Raw genomic sequence first — 24298 nt, 5'->3', positions numbered from 1 at the left:
ACCCAATCCCAAAGAGACCAGAAAGTGAAATCCTACCATGAGCCCAAGGAGAACAAGAAAAACTTGGTGAATAGCACTAATGTCTACAACATTGATTTACAACTGTGTATGTTGGAGAGTGGGTGAATGAAACTTACCCAAAAAAATCATATGGATAGGTGATTTCTCAGTATTATTGTCCTTGATCTTAGAAAAATCCAGTATGAAAATGCAAATTATTAAATCAGATCAAGTATGGGTTACTTACTCACAGTGCATGAATTATTTAATTTATAAAATGATTCAGCTTAGGATCTTTTAAAAATTTTGAATTTCTTAAACATCTAAATATTTATTTACAGATCATTTACCAAAGAATTCTACAACCTTTGTGTTGAACCTTAGGTTAACTCTTAATACATATGACTTTGAGTTTTTACTGTATCTTGCCTATCTGTGTGTCTAGGCAAAACATATACATTAATCCATAGTTTCCCTAGGTCAAGGTGTAAAGGTCCCATGGTTACTCAAACCCAAGAAAAAGAAGACTAAAATGCACAGTATAATCAGTACTGTGACATCAATTCTGCAGAATAAGAAATTCAGCCTCAAGAACAGGACAAGAGTAGTCTCTTCTGTGACATGTAAAGCCCCAGTTTTTCTTTCAGAAGTGGCTGGTGGGGTTTTCCAACAAAACTCAATTGGCATGTTCACATGCTAAAATGAACAACAAAGGCCTGGGAAGCAACTTTTTTCTCACAGCAATAATCCAAAAATAGTATATGGCAATGCCTTCACCCAAGGGTAAACCCCTTAAACCAAGGGCCAGAGCACACTTCTAGTCCTGTTATCTTTCCCAGTACGCCTCAAAATCATGGGCAACCAATGCATAGCCAAATTTTGCCACCTCTGATGAGGTGAGCTAAACAATGCATTCAGTCTCCCTGCCCACAAACTGTCCATTGGTCGCTGGGGCTGCTGCTTACCAAGTGTTAAGCACTGGGCCAATGAGCTTGGAGATCTTCAAAAGTGGTAGAAAACATGGCATCAGAACTCATGGAATTTATGGCCCACTTGAGAGGGAAAAATTTGATATTTTTTAAATTATAATTGCAAATATGAAAAAAAATAGGCCAGGCATGGTGGCTCATGCCTGTAATCCCAGCACTTTGGAAGGCCGAGGCAGGCAGATTCTCTGAGGTCAGGAGTTTGAGACCAGCCTGGCCAACATGGTGAAATCCTGTCTCTACTAAAAATACAAAAATTATCCAGGCCTGGTGGTGGGCATCTATAATCCCAGCTACTTAGGAGGCTAAGGCAGGAGAATCGCTTGAACCCAGGAGGCAGAGGTTGCAGTGAGGTGAGATTGTGCCACTGCACTCCAGCCTGGCCGACAAGAGAAAAAAAAAAAGAAAAATAAAGAAAAAGGAAGGAAGGAAGGAAGGAAGGAAAGAAGGGAGAGAGAGAGAGAAAGAAACAAAGAAAAGAAAGAAAGAAAAGAAAGAAAAAGAAAGAAAGAAAGAAAGAAAGAAAGAGAAAGAAAGAAAGAAAGAAAAAGAAAGAGAGAGAGGAAGAAAGAGAAGAAAGAGAAAGGAAAGAAAGAAAGGAAGCCTTCAAGTATGCAGACAATACCACTAGCCCACTAGAAACAACTGCCCCTTCCTCCAACCCCTTAATTTGCTGCCTTGCCCTAAGTGTTGATGGAAAATAGTGCTGCATGCTTAGGACATATCAAAGAAGACGATAGGTGCAAGTTCATTCTCAGGAAAGACAGGTAAATTTACTGGAGGCCAAGGCACCAGGAGAATCCTGACACCAGAAGATACAGAATTTCTGACATTCAGTCATTCTTTTACTTAGTTTTTTGTTCTCAAATATTTTGCTAAGCCATGTCACAAATATTTTGCTAAGCCATGTGCTGGCCATTGGACAAGACATAGTCCCTTCTCATATGGAACTCACATTGCAGTGAGGGAGATAATAAATTATTAATTATGATATCACCAGGTCGTGCAGAAATACTGATGGCCATGGAAGCACAGAGGAGGGACCCCCAGCATGGTTGAGGAGGCAAACAGAGAGATTCTAGTGACATGTAAGCCCGCAGGACGAATAGGAGTTTGCCAGACAAACGAGGTGGAGAAAGACTCACAGGCAGAATGAACAGTATGTGCAAAAGCATGGAGGTAAACCACTCAATTCAAGAACCAGAAAAAGAATGCATAGCAGAATCGTAGAGTGCAAGAGGGCAATAGGGGACTAATGGGGAGTGAAGCTAGAGAAATAATCCAAAAACAGGTGTTGGGGAATCTTACAAACCGTGGAATCAGAATTTGGACTTTACCCTAATGGTGGTGGGAGTTGTAAGCAAGGGAGTGGCATGAACCAGTTTGCATTTTAGAGAGATGAGTCTAGTTGCATTGAGAAGAAAGGTGCCCAGTTAGAGGGTAGCATGTAGCCGAGCCTCAAACTCTTTCTTCCCATGTTACATCAAGCAAGTTTAAAACAACCATGTTTTTAAAATGGTACAATTACCGGGTGGTAAAGCCTCCATCAGGCTGACTAGCTTAGTTGATGCATAGAGATACAGTCATGCTAGAAAGTCCCTCAGACCTACATTGGATATGAGAGACAAATAAATACTTCTTGTGTTAAGCCACTAAGATTTGGAGTTATTACTACACCATAACCTAGTGTATCCTCAACTAATTGTCCCTACGAACTTGTGGGGACAGGAAGAGGCAGATGGCCAGGTTTAAATAAATTATTCCTTCTTTTCCTCTGCCTGAGGAAGAGCTGTCTCTCACTCTCCATCCATTCCTCTTCCTGGTGCACTTTATGTTATACACAGACACTTTCACTCCATTTCCCATTCACATTCAATATACATATTTCCTGGTGGAAAGCAAATTGTTCTAAAAGGTGATGTTTTAAGACACTTTCTTGAGATATCTTACATTTCTGTAAGATCATAAAAAAAATTTGCTGGACTATAAGTACCAATTTTCACATTTAAAAACCTATAGACAGTTTCTTCAAGCACTACTCTCTGCCTTCTTCATAAGAGATTCAGTGTCTCACTGATGTGTTAAAATATCTCAGCTTAAGGTTCTTAGCCAGTCAAAACCCAGATCAAAGTATGCTGAAGCTGAACAGTTGAGTTCATTGTACTAAAGGCCATCAACTAAAATGGTCACATTTCTGGCATGTCCTGATAGAATGGAAAAAGCATCATAGGAATAAAATATTGCCACAGAGGTGCCTGTTTTTATAAGCAAATATGTTGGCAAGATCTATTTATTAGCAAGTAGCTTTTATGAAAGGCAGCATTGTAGGCTATTAACTCTTGTTCCATCTAAACTATCCAAGGTGGGGAAGGGGAAAGATGGAGGAAAGAGGCAGTTGGAATCGGCTGTTTTGACGGAAAGTTAACAAGATGTCTAGGATGAATTGTGAGGTCTGAAAATTGGGGGGGAAATATTGATGGATAAAAGTCGAGAAAGCTGTAATTTAAAAAGTACAAGCACCAACATTGGGAAGTAGAAATGTGAATTCATCTTTAGTTCCAGCTGCTGCTTTTATGGGATAGGGTTGGAGAGAACCCCTAAATGAGCCCTTCAGTTCCATACATGCAAAGAAAGTACCTGGCCTTTGTTTTTGTTTTGTTTTAGTTTTTGAATGTTCTTCAATCCTATCCTTCGTTCTTAATGGAAACCATGGAGCAACCTGAATGAAGATGTTTTTAGATTGATGAACCGAGTTTTGATTTGTAATATGAAGTGCTGCAAAAATAGCTGTGTGTAGTTGAACTAGAGTTACTTTATGTTTCTGCAGAACTTATTGCCCTGAGGAAGTGTCCTGTGCCTTATACCTACTGCTTATTCTTATGGAGATATGTCTTCTCCCATTTGAGTGATCACACACAGAAGATGAGGAATTAAGCCAAGAAGAGGGCATGGTGGCTCATGCTTGCAATCCCAGCACTTTAGGGGAGCCAAAGAGGGAGGATTGCTTGAAGCTAGGAGTTCAAGACTATCCTGAGCAACAAAGTGAGCCCCCATCTCTGTAAAAAAATTTAAAAATTAACTAAGAGTGGTGGCACACACCTGTAGTCTTAGCTACTTGGGAGGCTGAGGTGGGAGGATTGCTTGAGCTCTGGAATTTGAGGCTGCAATGAGCCATGGTCATGCAACTGCACTCCAGCCTAGATGACAGAGTGAGATCCTGTCTCTAGAAAATAAAAGTAAATAAATAAGCCAGAAGAAAAAGTAGGGATGGTCTCCACCTTAAACAGAAGAGACAGAAGAGCCTGAATTAAATGCTAGCTTTCAGTCGGACTCAGTGGCTCACGCCTGTAATCACAGCACTTTGGGAGGCTGAGTTGGTTGGATCACTTGAGGTCAGGAGTTCGAGACCAACCTGGCCAAAAGGTGAAACCTCATCTCTACTAAAAATACAAAAATTAGCCAGGCGTGGTGGCAGGAACCTGTAATCTTGGCTACTTGGGAGGCTGAGGCAGGAGAATGGCTTGAACCCTGGAGGCAGAAGTTGCAGTGAGCCAAGATTATGCCACTGCACTCCAGCCTGGGCAACAGAACAAGACTCCATCTAAAAAAAAAAAAAAAAAAAGCATAAAAATTCTGACAAAATGGTAAGGAATTACTAGGCCAGAATTGAAGGTTTAATATTTACCAGTGAAGTGAATAAGAGCAAAAGAAACTTTTTCTCTGAGGGTTCTTGACAATCATAAATTTTTGAACTTTCACTTTGAATAATTCACAGAGCAAGTGGCATCAAGACAGAAGTCAAAACCTGGAGCCTCCACAAATAGTAGATCCTTCCCTCAATAAACTAGAACCCTACACCCTCAGAAAAAGGATGAACCAGAGTTGGGACAGTCCTCACATGGGATTAAAACCCAAGTCTGTTTCTGTGGGTTGATCACAGAACCTCCAGCCTTGAACGAGGTTTAAGGGAATGCCATATTGCTGGTACCCCCAAGTACCTGAGAGAAACGAACACATATGTTTGGAGAAAGATACCTTTATCCTTGATCTCAAATTATTCTTACAAATAATTTTTAAATTCAGTGAGGAACACAAGGTCAAAGACAACGAAGCATGGGCATGGCGGCACACATCTGTAGTCCTGGCTACTTAAGAGTCTGAGGTGGGAGGATCACTTGAGCCCAGGAAGTTGAGGCTGCAGTGAGCCATGATCATGTCACTGCACTCCAACCTGGGCAAGACAGCAACATCGTGTCTCAATACGAGATGACAAAGCACACAAGAAAACTAAACCCCAAGAGCAAGAACCAGTGGCTACAACCAGACCAAAAACAGACCGTCAAAAACTTCAGATAGTGACAACTATTCAGATAATACTAAGTTCAGATAATACAGACTATTAAATAACTGTAAGGTATGCTTACTTTTTTTTTTTATTTTTATTTATTTTTTTTTTTTTTTTTTTTGAGACGGAGTCTCGCTCTGTCGCCCAGGCTGGAGTGCAGTGGCGCGATCTCGGCTCACTGCAAGCTCCGCCTCCTGGGTTCACGCCATTTTCCTGCCTCAGCCTCCTGAGTAGCTGGGACTACAGGCGCCCGCCACTGCGCCCGGCTAATTTTTTGTATTTTTAGTAGAGACGGGGTTTCACCGTGGTCTCGATCTGCTGACCTTGTGATCCGCCCGCCTCAGCCTCCCAAAGTGCTGGGAGCTTACTATTTTTAATGAAATGAAACATAAGCTAGATCAAATCTACAGAGAATAGGGAACCCTAAAAAGTGACACTGAAGACTTAAAAAGAAACCAAATAAAACTTATAGCAAAACAAATAACTGAAGTTTAAAACTCAACACTTACCAGTAGTCATATGGTACAACTGAAGGGCAAAAAATGAACTGGAAATTAAGTCAAAATAAATTATCTATTATGCTACACAGAGAGATAAAACAACAGAAAATTTAAAAAGAGAGACTGGTCAAGGTGGCTCACGCCTGTAATCCTAGCACTTTGGGAGGCCGAGGCGGGTGGATCACAGGAGGTTGGAAGTCCGAGACCAGCCTGGCCAACATGGAGAAACCCCATCTCTACTAAAAACACAAAATTAGCCAGGCATGGTGTCACAGGTGTGTCATTCCAGCTACTCAGCAGCTGAGGCAGGAGAATCACTTGAACCCAGGAGGCGGAGGTTGCAGTGAGCTGAGTTTGAGCCATTCAACAAGAGTGAAACTCCAGCCTGGGCAACAAGAGCAAAACTGCGTCTCAGAAAGAAAGAGAGAGAGAGAGAGAGAGAGAGAGAGAGAGAGAAGGAAGGAAGGAAGGAAGGAAGGAAGGAAGGAAGGAAGGAAGGAAGGAAGGAAGGAAGGAAGGAAGGAAGGAAGGAAGGAAGGAAAAAGAAAGAAAGAAAGAGAGAAAGAGAGAGAAAGAGAAAGGAAGGAAGGAAGGAAGGAAGGAAGGAAGGAAGGAAGGAAAAAGAAAGAAAGAAAGAGAGAAAGAGAGAGAAAGAGAAAGGAAGGAAGGAAGGAAAGAGAAAGAAAGAAAGAAAAAGAAAATAAGAAAAGAGAAAGTGAGAAATAAGATAGAAGATGTTCTAACACAGTCACTTCTCTTTGTTGACAAGAGTTTTGTTCTATAAAGTCATTGTGAATAGTGGATTAGTGAATACTGAACCATTGTTCCTAGGAGAAATAAAAGGTTAAGTTCCTGTGAGCATCTGTTCACAATTATTTCATTAATTAATCAATATATAACTTTGTTTTATGTGTGTTTTTGTTTAAAGGCAGCTTACTTAACATACCCATGGCCAACAGCACTTTAACTCATGTTTGAATGAAGCTTATTTAACACACGGATTTTCACAGCCTTCTTGTACCAAGAAAGATGCTTGGGGGACATTTTAAACAGAGAAATCACCAACAAAAAGCAAAACATCCAAAAACCAAAATCAAAACACTAAACAGATAGCAAAAAGGACATGTGTGTACAATATGAGAGCTGAAGCAAGAAGGCAGAGCATCACCTTGTTTGACCTCAGCTGGGAACATCTACATCAGGTGACTCCAATTTTTTGCCACTCTGAGCATGTCCATGAAAATAAGATTAATTTGGGGATACAAATAGATTTTAGCAAGTAGGTGAATCTGCACATATGCAGTCCACAAATAATGAGGATTGATTACACTCAGAGTTCCAGAGAGACAAAGAAGAAAGAAAAATGAGAAAAAGGCAACATTCAGAAACATAATGACAGAATTTCTTAGAACCTGTGAAAGACACCAACTGACAGATTGAAGAAACCCAAAGCAGAATAAATGAAAAGAAACCCACTTCTTGATACATAATAGTGAAAGTACAGAAAGACAAAGAGAAAATCTTAAAAGCAACCAGAGAAGAAGACAGAAAATCATCAAGTAACAATGATAAGACTGACATGCAACTTCTTATCAGCAACAATGGAAGCCAGGAGAAAGTGAAATGTTGTGGGAAAAGAAAATAACTCCCAAGAGTGTTCAAAACCCAGTGAAGGCCAGGAAAGGGGGAGGGGAAAGGCGGAAAAAAGAAAAAGAAAAAAAAAAAAAGAACTTTGGGAGACTGAGGTTGGTGGATCACTTGAGGCCAGGAGTTCAATATCAGCCTAGCCAACATGGTGAAAACCCATCTCTGCCGGGTGCAGTGTCTCACGCCTGTAATCTCAGCACTTTGAAAGGCTGAGACAAGTGGATCACAAGCTCAGGAGATCGAGACCACCCTGGCTAACACGGTGAAACCCCGTCTCTACTAAAAATACAAAAAATTAGCTGGACGTGGTGGCGGGCACCTGTAGTCCCAGCTACTCAGGAGGCTGAGGCGGGAGGATGGTGTGAACCCGGGAGGTGGAGCTTGCAGTGAGCCAAGATCACGCCACTGCACTCCAGCCTGGGTGACAGAGCAAGACTCCGTCTCAAAAAAAAAAAAAAAAGAAAGAAAGCCCGTCTCTACTAAAAAACACTAAAATGAGGTCAGGTGCGTTGACTCACGCCTGTCATCCTAGCACTTTGGAAAGCCAAGGTGGGCAGATTGCCTGCGCTCAGGAGTTCAAGACCAGCCTGGGCAACATGACCAAACCCTGTCTCTACTAAAAATACAAAAAATAAGCCGGGCTTGGTGGCACACCTGTAATCCCAGCTACTTGGCAGGCTGAGGCATGAGAATCACTTGAGCCTGTAAGGCAGAGGTTGCAGTGAGCTGAGATTGAGCGACTGCACTCCAGCCTGGGCAACAGAGCGAGACTCCATCTCAAAATCAATCAATCAATCAATCTAACGGTGATTGTAAAAATGTCATTATACGAAATAGGAATTTCAGAAATGGTAAATATTATTGAAGCTACTAGTAAAATATGCTCTTTAAAGATATTGATCAACATATATCCTTTCTTAATGCCTCATTGTCAACATTATGAACACGTAAGTTCTATGATGTCTTGTTAAGATAGCCATAGATCTATGTGGTGTCAAATCTGAGCTCAAATATTTGTCAATACCGCTGGCAGCATTAAAATTGTGCTTTTCTGAAAACAAACCATAAAAAGAATGGAAGTGAGGCTGGGCACATTGGATCATGCTGTGATCCCAGTAGTTTGGGAGGCTGAGGCAGGAGGATCCCTTGAGGCCAGAAGTTCAAGACCAGCCTGGGCAATATAATGAGATCCCATCTCTACAAAAAATTTTAAAAATCAACTGGGCATGGTTGTGCATGCCTGTAGTCCCAACTACTGAGGAGGCTGAGATGGGAAGATCACTTGAGTCCAGGAGTTCAAGGATGCAGTAAGCCATGATCATGCCACTGCACTGCAGCCTGGGAAACAGAGCAAGACCTTGTCTCAAAAAAATAAATAAAATAAAATAAAGAAAGAAAGAAACAAAAAAGAACGGAGATAAATAATGGGACAAACTTGCATCTCCTGATAAGATGCACAAAGGACATAACATTACCTATGTAGTATTCTGCCAAGTATTTTTAATTTGGATTTAATCAAAATAAGACAATCAGACAAATATAAAATAACTAGCTTGGACTTTTGAAAAAGGCAATGTCATGAAAGACTGAAGAAAAAAAAAGTACAGTGGAACTGCTCTAGATTAAGGGAAATTAAACAAACACTGACAACTAAATGTATTTTATGATCCTGAGTTGGATCCTGGATTTTTTTGTTGTTGTTGTTGTTCTGAGACGGAGTCTCACTCTGTCGCCTAGACTGGAGCGCAGTGGTGCAATCTCAGCTGACTGCAACCTCCGCCTCCTGGGTTCAAGCGATTCTCCTGCCTCAGCCTCCCAAGTAGCTGGGATTATAGGTCTGTGCCACCATGCCCAGCTAATTTTTGTATATTTAGTAGAGATAGGGTTTCACCATGTTGGTCATGCTGGTCTCAAACTCCTCTAAGTATAAAATCTTGTGGGATTTACCCACTAACAAAATTAAACAGATGTTACTATTCTGCCTTATTTGCTATACATGTTTATTCATATTTTAATGCTGTATTTGTAAGAAATGAAATGTTACATCTATATTCCTTCATCATCCCTTCCTTCTCTAAACTAACTACTATCCTAAAACTGGTGTGTATGTTTCCCATGCATGATTTGCACTTTTACTATAAATAAATGCACTCATCAACAATAAATAATTTTGTAATATCAGTTTTTTTTTTTTTTTTTGAGACGGAGTCTCTCTCTGTCGCCCAGGCTGGAGTGCAGTGGCTGGATCTCAGCTCACTGTAAGCTCCGCCTCCCAGGTTTAGGCCATTCTCCTGCCTCAGCCTCCGGAACAGCTGGGACTACAGGCGCCTGCCACCTCGCCCGGCTAGTTTTTTTTGTTTGTTTGTTTGTATTTTTTAGTAGAGACGGAGTTTCACCGTGTTAGCCAGGATGGTCTCGATCTCCTGACCTCGTGATCCGCCCGTCTCAGCCTCCCAAAGTGCTGGGATTACAGGCTTGAGCCACCGCGCCCGGCCTATATCAGTATTTTAACTTATGAGAAATACCAGTGCTTACAGCAAGTTTTTAGCCTTAAATATTAGGATAAACCGTATAAAGTTGCCAATATTTGATCATTATTTACCTATACAAAAGAGGCCGGGCACAGTGGCTTACACTTGTAATCCCACCACTTTGGGAGGCTGAGGCGGGTGGACCACCTGAGGTCAGGAGTTTGAGACCAGCCTGACCAACACGGTGAAACCCCGTCTCTACCAAAAATAGAAAAATTAGCTGAGTGTGGTGGCGGGCACCTGTAATCCCAGCTACTTGGGAGGCTGAGGCAGGAGAATCGCTTGAACCCAGGAGGCGGAGGTTGCAGTGAGCCGAGATCGCGCTATTGCACTCCAGGCTGGGCAACAGAGCGAGACTCTGTCTCAAAAAGAAAAAAAAAAAAAAAAAAAAAAGACAGGGTATTGCTCCAGTGGCAGTCATTTTAGCAGCTCTTGAGTCCATCCAGGCCATCCGAGCTTTGGGAGCGTGTTGTTTGGCAAGAGGGCAGGAAGGGGCGAGGGGAGGGGTTCTCCTGCTGAACAGTGGCGGGTATGGGGGTCGGCGGCGGCGGGGGTGACAGCTTTACTCGGGTCCCCGCGCTAGTCTTGGTCCTGGTCCCAGTCCCGCACCGCCCACAGGCTCCGATGGCAGCGGCAGCGGCAGAGCTGAGGGCCCTGACTCAGGTTGCCATGACTACAGAAGCACATATAAATCTCACAAAGGGCTGTTTGAACTTTGAGGACATCGCCATTTACTTCTCACAGGAAGAGTGGGGACTTCCTGATGAGGCTCAGAGACTCCTATACCTTGAAGTGATGCTGGAGAACTTTGCACTTGTATTTTACCCAGGATTTTGTACAGAAATACTGGGTGTGGTGGAGCCTGCAGCAAGCTAGTTGGAATGTGCCTCTTGTAAAAGTAGCCTCACTGGGTTGTGGGCATGGTAAAGAGGATGAAGAGACACCTTCTGAGCAGAATGTTTCTGTGTCACAGTCTAAGGCAGGTTCATCCACACTGACGACTGAACCCTGTGAGATATGTGTTCCATTCCTGAAAGATATTTTGCCTCTGGCTAATCTCTCTGGGAAGGAACCATACTTGGTTGGAGCACGTGCAAACCAGTACCAGCACAGAAACATCACAGTGCAAAGAAATCCTTGAAGAGGAACATGGACAGAGCCTCGTATGTGAAGCGCTGCCTTCTCCGTCTGTCAGGGAAGTCCTTCCACAAATGCGAGGTTGGGAAGGACCTCCCAGTCATCTTGGGGCTTCTAGGTCCCTGGTCTTTCCTAAAACTGAGAAGCCCAATACGATCACCAAATGTGGAGAGGACACTCACAGTCAACAAAGTTATTACAAGTCAGGTCAGTGTGGGAAGCTTCCAGGCACAAACACTCCTGTTCACTGTCTAAGAGTCGACACTGGAAAAAGCCTTTATGAGTGTATCAAATGTGGGAAAGCCGGCCAGGCAAAGTGGCTTACACCTGTAATCCCAACGCTTTGTGAGGCCAAGGTGGGCAGATCACCTGAGGTCAGGAGTTCGAGACCATCCTGGCCAACATGGTGAAACCCTGTCTCTACTAAAAATACAAAAAAAAAAAAATTTGCCAGGTGTGGTGGTGTGCACCTATAGTCCCAGCTACTTGGGAGACTGAGGTAAGAGAATTGCTTGAACCCAGGAGGCAAAGGTTGTAGTGAGCTGAGATCACGCCACTGCACTCTAGCCTGGACAACAGAGTGAAAGTCTGTCTCAAAAACAAAACAAAACAAAAAACGGCAAATGTGGGGAAGCCTTCTGTGGCAAGTACTCATTTGTCTAGCACCAGAGAGTGCATACTGGGAAAAGACCCTCGGAATGCAATGAATGTGGAAAATTCTTTAGCCAAACCTCCCACCTGAATGACCATCGGAGATTCCGCACTAAAAAAAAGGCCTTATGAGTGCAGCAAATGTGGAAAATTATTTAGACAAAACTCCAGCCTTGTTGACCACCAGAAAATACACACTGGAGCAAGGCCTTATGAGGGTAGCCAATGTGGGAAATCCTTTAGCAAAAAAGCCACTTTTGTTAAACACTGAAGAGTTCACACTGGAGAAAGGCCTTATAAGTGTGATGAATGTGGAAATTCCTGTAGTCAAAGTGCCATTCTTAATCAACACCAAAGAATTCACATCAGAGCAAGCCTTAAGAGTGTGGCCAGCACGGGAAATCCTTTAGTCAGCAGAGAGTTCACACTGGAGAAAGGCCTCCATCCTTATTCAATACGAGAGAATTCACAATGGAGCAAGACCTTATGAGTGTGGCCAGCGTGGAAAGTCCTTTAGCCAAAAGTCTGGCCTTATTCAACATCAGGTGGTTCACACTGGACAAAGGCCTTATGAGTGCAACCAATATTGGAATTCCTTTAGCCAGTGCTCCAGCCTCATTCATCACCAAAAATGTCATAACACGTGGAGGCCTCATGAATGCAGCAAACGTGGAAGAGCGTTTACCTTCAAGATCTATCATCATTTAGCTCCTGAAAGTCCACACTTCAGAAGAGCCTTAGACCTAGAGAGAATGTGCTGTCTCTGTAGTATTGTGGCAATGGAGAGCATTTATGAGGGAGCCACCTGCCTGAAGTTGAACCTTATGCTTCCAAGTTTCTCTGGTAGAAACCGTCTCCCCTCTACTACCTTGCACAGTAGGAATTGGTCACCCTGATGTTCTGAGGCAAGGCAGACATCTATGTGTTCTCTTCTTTGGAGGAAATCTCGAGCAGTCTGAGCCTTTAGGGGAAATTCATTCCCTTTTCTGACTGATCACAGCATACATCAGACCCAGTTTTGGTCAGGAGGGCCCAGCCTGGGTTCTGCTGGAGGTTTATGTGGAAGGCTTCCCTTCATGGAAATTCTTGGTCTCACACAACTCTTGGTCATTCTTCCAGCCTCCTAGTCACCACCTGGCAACTGACTGCCTCACATTGCTCCAGTTTATGCACTAACAAAGGCTATATATATACATTTTTTTGAGACAGGGTCTCCCTCTGTCACCCAGGCTGGAGTGCAGTGGTGCGATCTCAGCTCACTGCAACCTCCACCTCCAGGGTTCAAACGATTCTCATGCCTCAGCCTCCTGAATAGCTGCGACTACAAGTATGCACTGCCACTAAAGGCCTTATATTTGAATCTACCTGTGATCTTGGGGTTTTGTTTAATATGTGCAGTGGGTGGCAAACAGACTTGAACTCTATATGAAGGAGTGGACAGCTTTTGTGGGCCTCTACAGAAAAAGTAAAATGACAGAGTAATTCTCATTCTGGTTTTGGTCATATTTGTTTTGCTACCTAAGGTCTCCTAGGAAACAATGCAAGGTTTCGGTTATTCTAATTTGTGGCCTGGATGCCTATACTTTCTGTGAGACTAGAAGTTATCCTGAGGAAAGGCCAGCTGTTATGACAAGCACCTGTGCTTCGGGGAATAGGACAAATTTGTTCCATTGTTCCCAGAGGATGTCATATGATGCCCAGGACTGTTGAGAAGTTTTTCACGAGATTCTATAAGGAGACATGCCCTGATATCAAACATTCCATAGGCTGATGTCACTCAGAAGATGATGGGAGTCAGGTGTGAACTATAATTGGTACAGAAATACTGGATATGGTGGAGACTGCAGCAAGCTGCTTGGAATGTACCCCTTATAAAAGTGCATTTACAAATCTTCCTATGACTGTGGCTTTGAGCAAGTGACAGGACCTAGAAATCTGTGTATCGCCAATAGCTGAGGTCATTGTCAGCAAAAATAATTAACTTTTTTTTTTTTATTCTTGTTGACTTTCTAGGTTGTTTACATCAAGTCTGTTGCTGTAGAAGCAGGAAAAGGATAAAGATAATAGAAGTCTGGCTGGGCCCAGTGGCTCACACCTGTAACCCCAGCACCTTGGGAGGCCAACGCAGGAAGATCACTTGAGGCCAGGAGTTTGAGACCAGCCTGGCCAACATGGTAAAACCCCATCTCTACTACAAAAATTAGCCAGGCGTGGCGTGGTGGTGAACATCAGTAATCCCAGTTACTCAGGAGGCTGAGGCACAAGAATCGCTTGAAACCGGGAGGCACAGGCTGCAATGAGTTGAGATCACACCACTGCACTCCAGATAATAGAAGTCCTACAGGATGGGGATGTAGGACTTGTGATTTCCACCAGTGTTGCTATTGTCTCAGACTACAACAGCCTACAGTGCTTGCCGATATTTCCTGCACTTATGGATGCAGGGTTGCCCTTCCTCCAGCCTGAAGGAAAAGAGAGTTCAGTCAACATGAGGTTGCCAAGCCTTCTGGTTTCTGAAAAGTGGGAGATCAGGCCAGGCGCAGTGGCTCACGCCTGTCATCTCAGCACTTTGGGAGGCCAACGGGGGCAGATCACCTGAGGTCGGGAGTTCGAGACCAGCCTGCCTAACATGGTGAAACCCCATCTCTACTAAAGATAAAAAAAAAAAAAAAAAAAATAGCCAGGCATAATGGTGGGTGCCTGTAATCCCAGCTACTTGGGAGGCTGAGGCAGGAGAATCACTTGAACCCAGGAGGCAGGGGCTGCAGTGAGCCAAGATAGCACCATTGCACTCCAGCCTGGGCAACAGAGTGACACTCCATCTCAAAAAAGAAAGAAAGAAAGAGAGAAAGAAAGAGAGGAAGGAAGGAAGGAAGGAAGGAAGGAAGGAAGGAAGGAAGGAAGGAAGGAAGGAAGGAAGGAAGGAAGGAAGGAAGGAAAGAAGAAAAGTGGGAGATCAGGTATTTTATTTTGAAACATGTTTTACAAACTTCCTTGATGAATAAGTGACATGCCATGGTATATATGTATTTATGGTGTATAATTTGAAGAGTTTGTCATATGAGCCCATGAAACCACCTGATATGGTTTGTCTGTGTCCCCACCCAAATCTCATCTTGAATTCCCATGTGTTGTGGGAGGGACCCGGTGAGAGGTAATTGAATCATGGGGGCAAGTCTTCCCTGTGCTGTTCTCATGATAGTGAATAAGTTTCATGAGATCAGATGGTTCTATAAAGAGGAGTTTCCCTGCAGAAGCTCTCTTCATTTGCCTGCCTCCATCCACATGTGACTTGCTCCTCCTTGACTTCTGCCAGAATTGTAAGACTTCCCCAGCTATGTGGAACTGTAAGTCGAATTAAATGTCTTTCTCTGGTAAATTGCCCAGTCTCAGGTATGTCTTTATCTGCAGTGTGAAAATGTACTTATACACCACCCTAATCATGATCATGAACATATTCATGATTCACCTCATGTTGTTTTGCAATCTGCCTGCACTTTCCAAGGCCTTCAAGAGTCCAGTGATTTACTTTCACTACAAGAGAATAGTTCGAGTTTTCTAGAATTTTATGTGAATGGAATCATAAAATATTTACTCCTCTTTTCCTAATGTTTTTCATACTGCATAATTATTTTAAGATTTAGCAATGTTGTTTACATGAATCATTCATTTGTATTGCTGAGAAATAATTATTCTGTGGATATGCCACAATTTGGATAAATAATTGGATGATTTCCAGTTTGGGGCTGTTATAAATAATGCTACTATGAACACAGGCATATAATTCTTAAGATGCATAAATGTTTTATTTCTCCTGTTCCAATAGTACAGTGTATGTGAATAGTACAGTGTATGCTTTATTTTTAAAGAAACTACCAAACTATAACCTAACTGTACCATTTGCATTCCCATCAACAGTATGTGAGCCTTCCTGTTTCTCTACATTCTTGCCAATACTTGGTATGGTTAGTCTTTTTAACTTTAGTTGTTTTATTAGCTGTATAATAGCATCCTTCTGTGATTTTATTGCATTTTTCTGGTATTTTATGGTATTGACCATTTTTTGTGTGTCTATTTGCTACCTGTATATCTTCTTTGGAAAAATGTTTGTTAATGTATTTTGCCTATTTTTAAATGAATGTTGGTGATAGTTCCTTTTTCATTAATAAATAGACATGTATAACAAAAAAGACAAATTTATATTGCCTGGCCTAATATATAGAGAGAGAGAGAAAGAAGAAAGGCTGAAAATTAGTGGATTAAGCATCCACCTCAAGAAGTTACAAACAGAAAAACAAAAACCAAAGGGTGAAGAGAAAAAAAAGCAAAAATAAATAGAAACAAATGCCATAGTAACCATACATAAAACAGAGAAAATCAACAAGGCCAAACTTTGTTTTGTTTTGTTTTGTTTTGTTTTTGTTTTTGAGACGGAGTTTCGCTCTTGTTGCCCAGGCTGGAGGGCAATGGTGCAATCTCGGCTCACTGCAACCTCCCAGGTTCAAGATATTCTTCTGCCTCAGCCTCCCAAGTAGCTGGGATTATAGGTGCCCACCACCATGCCCGGCTAATTTTTGTATTTTTAGTAGAGACAGGGTTTCACTGTGTTGATAGGGCTGGTCTTGAATCCCTGACCTCAGGTGATCCACCCACCTTGGCCTCCCAAAGTGCTGGGATTACAGGAGTGAGCCACCGTGCCTGGCCAAAATTTTTTTAAGAGTAATTAATAAAATTGGCAAACTTTTGGTGAAATTATTTGAGAAAAGAAGAGAGAAAAAGAGAACATACAAATTACCAAAACAGGATCAGAGATGAAAAGGATACTTCATCCATATGTTGAAAACATATTTTTAAATGAGTAAGGCACAAATTACCAAAACTGAACTAAGAATAAATTTTAAAATATGAACACATTTATAATAAGTAAAGAGAATCAGTAATCAAACACCTTCCAACACCTTCTAACAAAAACAAGTCCAAGAAGGCTACCAAACATTTAAAGAATTTAACATTGATCCTTCTCAAATTCTTCCAAAAACTAGAAGCAAAAGGAATACTTCTTAACTCACCCTATAAAGCCAGCGTTACACTGAAACCACAGCCAAAGACATCACAAGAAAAAACAATTACAGACCAATATCCTTTATGAATACAGATGTAAAAATCCTCAAGGAAATACTAACAAACCAGATTCTCCAGCATATTAAAAGGATTATAAACCATGACCAAGAAGGCTTTACCTACAACAGCAAGAGTGGTTCACATAAGAAAATTAATCAATATGGTAAACCACAACATTAGTTGAATGAAAGAAAAAATCCACATGATCATCTCAATTGACACAGAAAAAGCATTTGACACCCTTTCAGAATAAAAACTCTCAGAAAATTTGGAAGCAAATTTTCTCAACCTGATAAAGGACATTTATGAAAAACCCACAACTGACTTCACCCTCGATAGTGAAAGATTGAAAGCTTCCCACCTAAGTTCAGGAATAAGACAAGGTTCTCTCTCTTTCCACGGTCATTCAACATTGTACTGTAAGTTCTAGTCAGGTTAATGGGACAAGAAGAAAAAACAGCATCCAAAGTAGAAAGGAAGATATAAAATTATCTCTATTCACAGATGACACAATCCTATATACAAAAAATTCCAAAGATTCCAGAAAAAATTTACTTGAGCTAACAAATGAATGCAGCAAATTCACAAAATACAAGATCAATATACAAACATCAACCGTATTTCTATACACTAGCAATGAACAATCCTGAAAGGAAATTAAGAAAATATTTCTATGTACAATAGCATCCAAAAGAATAAAATGCCTAGGAATATTTACCAGGGAAGTCAAAGACTTGTACACTGAAAACTACAAAACATGGCTGAAAGAAATTAAAGAAGACCTAAACAAATTGAAAGACTTTCTGTGTACATGGATTGGAAGACATAATATTGTTTGAGATGGCAATACTACTCAAAGTGATCTACAGATTCAAGGCAATTCCCATCAAAATTTCAATGGCCTTTTTAGCAGATAAAGAAAAGTCACGGCACTTTGGGAGGCCAAGGCAGGAGGATCACTTGAGCCCAGGAATTTGAGCCCAGTCTGAGCAACATAGTAAGGCCTCATCTCTACTAAAAATAAAAAATTAGCTGGGTCTGGTGGTGTGCATCTGTGGTCCCATCTACTTGGGAGGCTGAGGGGGGAGAATGGCTTGAGCCAGGGAGGTTGAAGCTGCAATGAGCCATGATCATGCCACTGCACTCCAGCCTGGGCAACAGAGTGAGACCCTGTTCCCCACAAAAAAAAGAAACAAAAAAAAAAAGAAAAAGAAAAAGTCAGTTCTTGAGTTCATACGGAATTGCATGGGACCCTGAAAAACCAAAACAATCTTGAAAATTAAAACAAAGTTAGAAGACTCACACTTTCCTATTTTAAGTCATAATACAAAGCTACAATAATCAAAAACAGTGTGGTACTGGCATAAAGATATACATACAGAGCAGTGGAATAGAATTAAGCATATAGAAATAAGCCCATACATCTATAGCCAATTAATTTTCAACGAGGATGCCAAATCATTCAATAGCGAGACAACTGTCTCTTCATCAAATGGTGCTGGGGCAAGTGAATATTCATATGCAAAGGAATAAAGTTGGACCCCTACTTCAGAATACATACAAAAATTAACTCAAAGTACATCAATGACCAAAAGATATTCTTGCTATGTAGCCCAGGCTGGAGTGCAGTGGTATGATCATAGCTCACTGCAGCCTCAAACTCCCAGGCTCAAGCAATCCTCCTGTCTCAGCCTCCAAAGTGCTGGGATTACAGGCATAAGCCATTGTGCCCAGCCTCAAAATCTTAAAACTCTTAGAAGAAAGCATAAGGGTAAATGTTAATGTTCATTGGCAATGGTTTCTTAGATGTGACACCAAAAGCACAAGCAACAAAAGAAAAAATAGATAATTTGGACTTCATCACAGTAAAAAACTTCTGTGCTTCAAGGGACACCATCAAAAAAGTAAAAGGAGAACCTGTTAATATTAAATGGAAAAAGCATATATTTTTGTTTTTGTTTTTGTTGTTTGTTTGTTTGTTTCACTCTTGTCACTCAGGCTGGAGAGCAATGGCACAATCTCGGCTCACCGCAACCTCCACCTCCTGGGTTCAAGCAAGTCTCCTGCCTCAGCCTCCCAAGTAGCTGGGATGACAGGCGCATGCCACTGTGTCCAGCTAATTTTGTATTTTTAGTAGAGATGGGGTTTCTCCATGTTTGTCAGGCTGGTCTCAAACTCCTGACCTCAGGTGATCTGCTTGCCTTGGCCTCCCAAAGTGCTGGGATTACAGGTGTGAGCTACTGCACCCGGCCGAAATGTATTTTTTAATTATATATCTGATAATAGTGTAGTATCCAGAATAAACTAAAAAAAGGCTTAAACCTCAAAAACAAAAAGAAAAACAACTCAATTAAAATTGGACAAATTAGCCAGGTGCAGTGGCTCACTCCTGTAATCCCAGCACTTTGGGAGGCTGAGGTGGAAGGATCACTTGAGACCAGGAATTCCAGACCAGCCTGGGCAATACAACAAGACTCTGTCTCTACAAAAACTTTAAAAAATTAGACATACATGGTGATGTGAGCCTGTAGTCCCAGCTATCATGAGGCTGAGGTTGGAGGATGGCTTGAGCCCAGGAGTTGGAGGCTGCAGCGAATTATGATCACACCACTGCACTCTAGCCTGGATGATAGAGTGAGACCCTGTCTCCAAATAAATAAATGAGCAAACAAATAAATAATTTTTAAAATTTAATTTTAAAAAATAAAAATGAATTTTAGGAAAAAGATAAATTAACCTCAGTTGATAGAATGCTTTAAAAAATGAACAAAGAACTTGAGTAGACATTTATTGTGAGAAGATATACAAATGGCCAACTAGCACATGGACAGATATTAGTCATGTACATGCAAATCAAAACCACAAAAAGCTATCACAACACACCCACTAGAATTGCCTTTTTTAAAAAAAAAAAAAAAGGAAAATAAGTGTTGGTAATGATGTGGATAAATGGGAATTTTAATACATTTCTGGTTGTAATATAAAATGGCACAACTGCCACAGAAACAGGTTTGGTGGTTCCTGAGTAAGTTAAACAGATACTATATGACCCATCAATTACCCTCCTAGGTATATACCCAGGAGGAGAAATGAAAACATCCATTCACACAAAAACTTGTAGCAAACCTTCATAGCAACATTATTCTTAATAGCCAAAAAGTGGAAACAATCCAAATGTTCATCAACTGATGAAGGGATAAGCACAATATGGTATATCCATACAATGAAATATTTATTCAACCATATAAAGGAATGAAGTGCTGATATACATCACAACATGGATATTCCTTGAAAACATTATGTTAAGTGAAAGAAGCCAGACAAAAAAAGGCCATCTATGGTATGATTCCATTTATATGAAAGGAAAAGGCAAATCGATAGAGATAGAAACTAGATTATTACTTGCCAAGGGCTTTAGGGGAGGGGCAATGAGATATGACTGGTTAATTGGCACGAGGTTTCTTTCTAGGTTAATGAAAATACTCTGAAATTAGATCATAGTGATGGTTGCACCACATGGTGAATCTACTAAAAAACACTGAATTGTACATTTTAAAACTACTAAAGTGATTACTTTTTCTCAATTTTCAAAAATAAAAAATCCCTAAAACTGTTAACTCTGATTCCATTGGACTTAACTCCTGATCCAATATAGTGTCTGATAGCTAGTTTATGCTCAATATACATTTATTAAATGAATGCTCAAATTAGTAAATTAATAAATAGAAACACCCATCAAACATAGCCGACTGTAAGCTCCATCAGGCAAAGATTTTTTTCTGTTTTGTTCATTGCAATATTGAAACCTCGTTTGCAAAATTTATAACAGTTAGAAAACTAAGACAGTGAATGAGATCTGACCTAACAAATTCCATCTAGACTTTAACCTCCAAACTGCCCTTGGTCATTCCTGGACATGGGCAAAGCTAATTTTAGGATAAAAGTATAGTTTAACTGATAATAGCCATTCCCAAAACTAAACTGCCTTTGTAAAACTAATGAAAGGGCCACCAGGCTAGGAGGATGAGAGGGACCTGAACTCTGCTAAGACATAGGTATAGTTAAACGATTACCAGCCATTTTTCTGGAAGTCACAAGACTTGAAACTTCCCCAACTATTCCTGTAAATAACATCACTATAGTATAATCTGAGATTGGCCTTTTGAGATGTCTTTTCAGGCTTTCACATTTCTGATGATCAGATGGCCCCAACCAGACCAGCAAATCCTCTGTGGCTACCACATAGAAGCAGACTCAGTGCACAAGGACCATTTTCCAGACGGCTATGATTTGTATCCCCAACCAATCAGCAGCACTATTCCCTAAACTCTGCCCACCAAACTATCATTGAAAGATTCTAGCCTCCAAATTTTCAGAGAGGCCGATTTGAGTAATAATAAAACTCGAGTCTCCCATTTAGCTGGCCCTATGTGTATTAAAGTCTTTATTGCAAATTTCCTGTCTTGCTCTATCTGGGCAGTGGGCAAGAAGGACCCATTGGGCAGTTACAAATTTGGGAGCTCATCTGGGATAGCCCTTGTGGCTACTTGCCCACAGTTTGGCAGCCCTTCACTCGCAACAGATCCGGAGGCCAGCCCAAGCAGCTACTTAGTGCTCTTGGACCAAGGGCTTCCCCTGGCACTATCTCTACTGCTGGGGTGCTGTCAACCCATAGTGTATGCATCTCATTGCAATGGAGAAATAATTCCCGGAAGACATCTTGTAACCTGGTTTGGTGAGTATTCCAGGATCTGGCAACACTTGCTTCCTTCTCCTTATCTGTTGGCCTCCCTAGAGGACCTATCTGTAGCCCCATCCCAGGGACTATTGGGCTCTCCCTAGGTTGTAGAAAGAGTCTTGGTTTGGGGAGATTTTTCCCCAGGTAGATGGAGAATATGGGGCCTATTTGGAGGAATACTCTTCTGGTTTCGAATCTAGTCTGGAATTTTGGTTTGGAAGTCCTTTTGTCCATCTTTACCTCATCGTGCATATTTATAAGCATAGACAGGATTCCTCAAAGGAATTGCTGATGGAAGTCCAGCAGGCTCTCCTAGTTTTGTCTGGTTGGTCACATTTGGTGAGCCCTGAAGGAAATTCTACAGTCCTAACTCAGGGACCATCTGCTCTTCCATCTTGCTCACAGACCATCTCTTGAAACTTCTGGTTGGAGGTCATCCTACCCTACTTTGAATGAATCAAGGATGTCAGGGACCAATGAAGGCAAGTTGGAGCCTTGGAAGGTTGATATTGAGTGCTGAGCAGAGTGACTAGTGTCTGTGTTTTGTCACATGATTTTTCTCTGGCCAGAAGGGAAAATGTTAATTTGGTTCCCCCCATGCAGTCTGTTGGGCTGTTGGGCTGCATCCTGCAAAATTGAGAGATTTTGTCTATGCTTCCATGAAACAGAAAAGAATTATTTTTTTTTTTGAAATGTTACTTGGCTCCATATCACCCAGAAACCTGGCATGCCATTAAAAGGGTAAGAATTTCTTACCAGCCAGGTTTCTGGCCTCTCTCTCTGTGCAAACCAGTTGAGTAAATGCTAAAAGTCACTGTTTATCTCCTCTGCAAGATTTTGTTTAATAGGAAAAAGGATTTGTGAGGCTAATTTCAGGCTCCAGTTAATCTCGTGTATTTTGTGCCAAAATTTTTCTTTCTGTATTGTTCCATGTGATGATTAATACTGAGTGTCAACTTGACTGGATTGAAGGATGCAAAGTATTGATCTTGGGTATGTCTGTGAGGATGTTGCCAAAGATTAGCATTTGAGTCAGTGGGCTGGGAAAGGCAGACCCACCCTAATCAGCTGTCAGCACAGCTACAATATAAAGCAGGCAGAAAAACGTGAAAAGACTAGACTGGCCTAGCCTCCCAGCCTACGTCTTTCTCCTGTGCTGAATGCTTCCTGCCCTCGAACATTGGACTCCAAGTTCTTCAGTTTTGGGACTCAGACTGGCTCTCCTTGCTCCTCAGCTTGCAGACGACCTATGTGGGACCTTGTGATTGTTTGAGTTAATACTTAATAAACTCTCCTTTATATCTATCCTATTAGTTCTGTCACTCTAGAGAACCCGGACTAATACAGATTTTGGTACAAGGAGTGGTTCTAGAGGAACAGAATATTAAGGATGGAGTTCTTTCATTGGTTTGGGTGTTTCTGGAGTTGGCTGCTTAATATGCTTAGACCCAATGCTAAGGACTCCACTTCTAGTAGTATGGAGAACACTGATAGTTGTTGGTGTGAACTGTTTAGAGAGTTATGCAAAATAAATGCATTTGACACTCCTAATTCACTGCTTGTGAGAGACAAGGAGTTAGTGACTCTATACATAATACCTTTGACCACATTTGGAGAACCAAGGAACATAATGAAGCTGGTTGGTTGCTCCTAAGTTCAGTGGACAAAGTGATGAAAGAAAATAATGAACTCGGGGATTCTAACTCCCGGCTTCAGAAGCAGATACTGAGCCTCAAATCTGCTAAGATTGCCCTGAGTGAGAGTCTTATCTCCTGTAGATAAAGAACTGAAAGTGTAGAAAAACAGACACAAATTCTTATCATGTGAGTAGCTGACCTGCAATGAAAACTGCATGCACAGCCTTGCCAGGTGTCTACTGTTAGAGTGAGGGCATTGATTGGAAAAGAATTACACCCTGAAACTTGGAATGGGGACATGTGGGAGGACTCTGATGAAGTTGGAGACACTGAGTTTGTAAACTCTGATGAACCTTTTTTGCCCAAAGGAACAGCTTCCCATTCCCAGTAGTGGCAACATCCCCTCCCCAATTCATGCTGCTATCAGCCTTTCCACCTTTGTCTGAGGAGATAAACCCTGCACTGCCTGAGGCAACAGTGATGGCCTCCCCTGAGGCAATTGCCAGGTAAGATAATGTTGATTCTCCTCAGGAGCCACCCCCAATACCCCTATTTGCTTCTGGACCTGTAACTAGACTAAAGTCCTGGCGGACCCCTAGAGGTGAGGTTGAGAGTATGACCCATGAGAAGGCACATTAGACTTGAAAAGAACTGCTTTTCTAATGTATATAAACAGAAATCTGGAGAACAGACATGGGAATAGATATTAAGGGTATAGGGTAATGGTGGAAGGAACATAGAGTAGTATCAGCCTGAATTTATTGATTTGGGTGTACTAAGTAGGGACTCTGCATTTAATGGTGCAGAGTCAGAGTTTAAAAAAGGTTCTAACAGTTTATTTTCTTGGTTAGCTGAAATATGGATTAAAAGATGGCCCACTGTGAGCAAGGTGGAAATGCCTGATCTCCCTTGTTTTAATATAGAGGAAGGAATCCAAAGGCTCAGGGAGATTGGGATGGTGGCGTAGATTAATCACTGCAGACCTACTCATCCCAGCTGGAAGGG

At 41.5% G+C, this 24298-nt stretch overlaps 1 pseudogene; it reads left to right on the top strand.

Annotated features, from left to right (window-relative positions):
- Positions 1-10540: 10540 nt before the first annotated feature.
- On the top strand, positions 10541-12693 carry LOC107128507 (uncharacterized; annotated as a pseudogene).
- Positions 12694-24298: the final 11605 nt, after the last annotated feature.

The sequence above is a fragment of the Macaca fascicularis genome, chromosome X, assembly GCF_037993035.2.
Source record: "Macaca fascicularis isolate 582-1 chromosome X, T2T-MFA8v1.1".
Lineage (NCBI taxonomy): Eukaryota > Metazoa > Chordata > Mammalia > Primates > Cercopithecidae > Macaca > Macaca fascicularis.
This window is presented reverse-complemented; position numbering and strand designations above follow the sequence as displayed.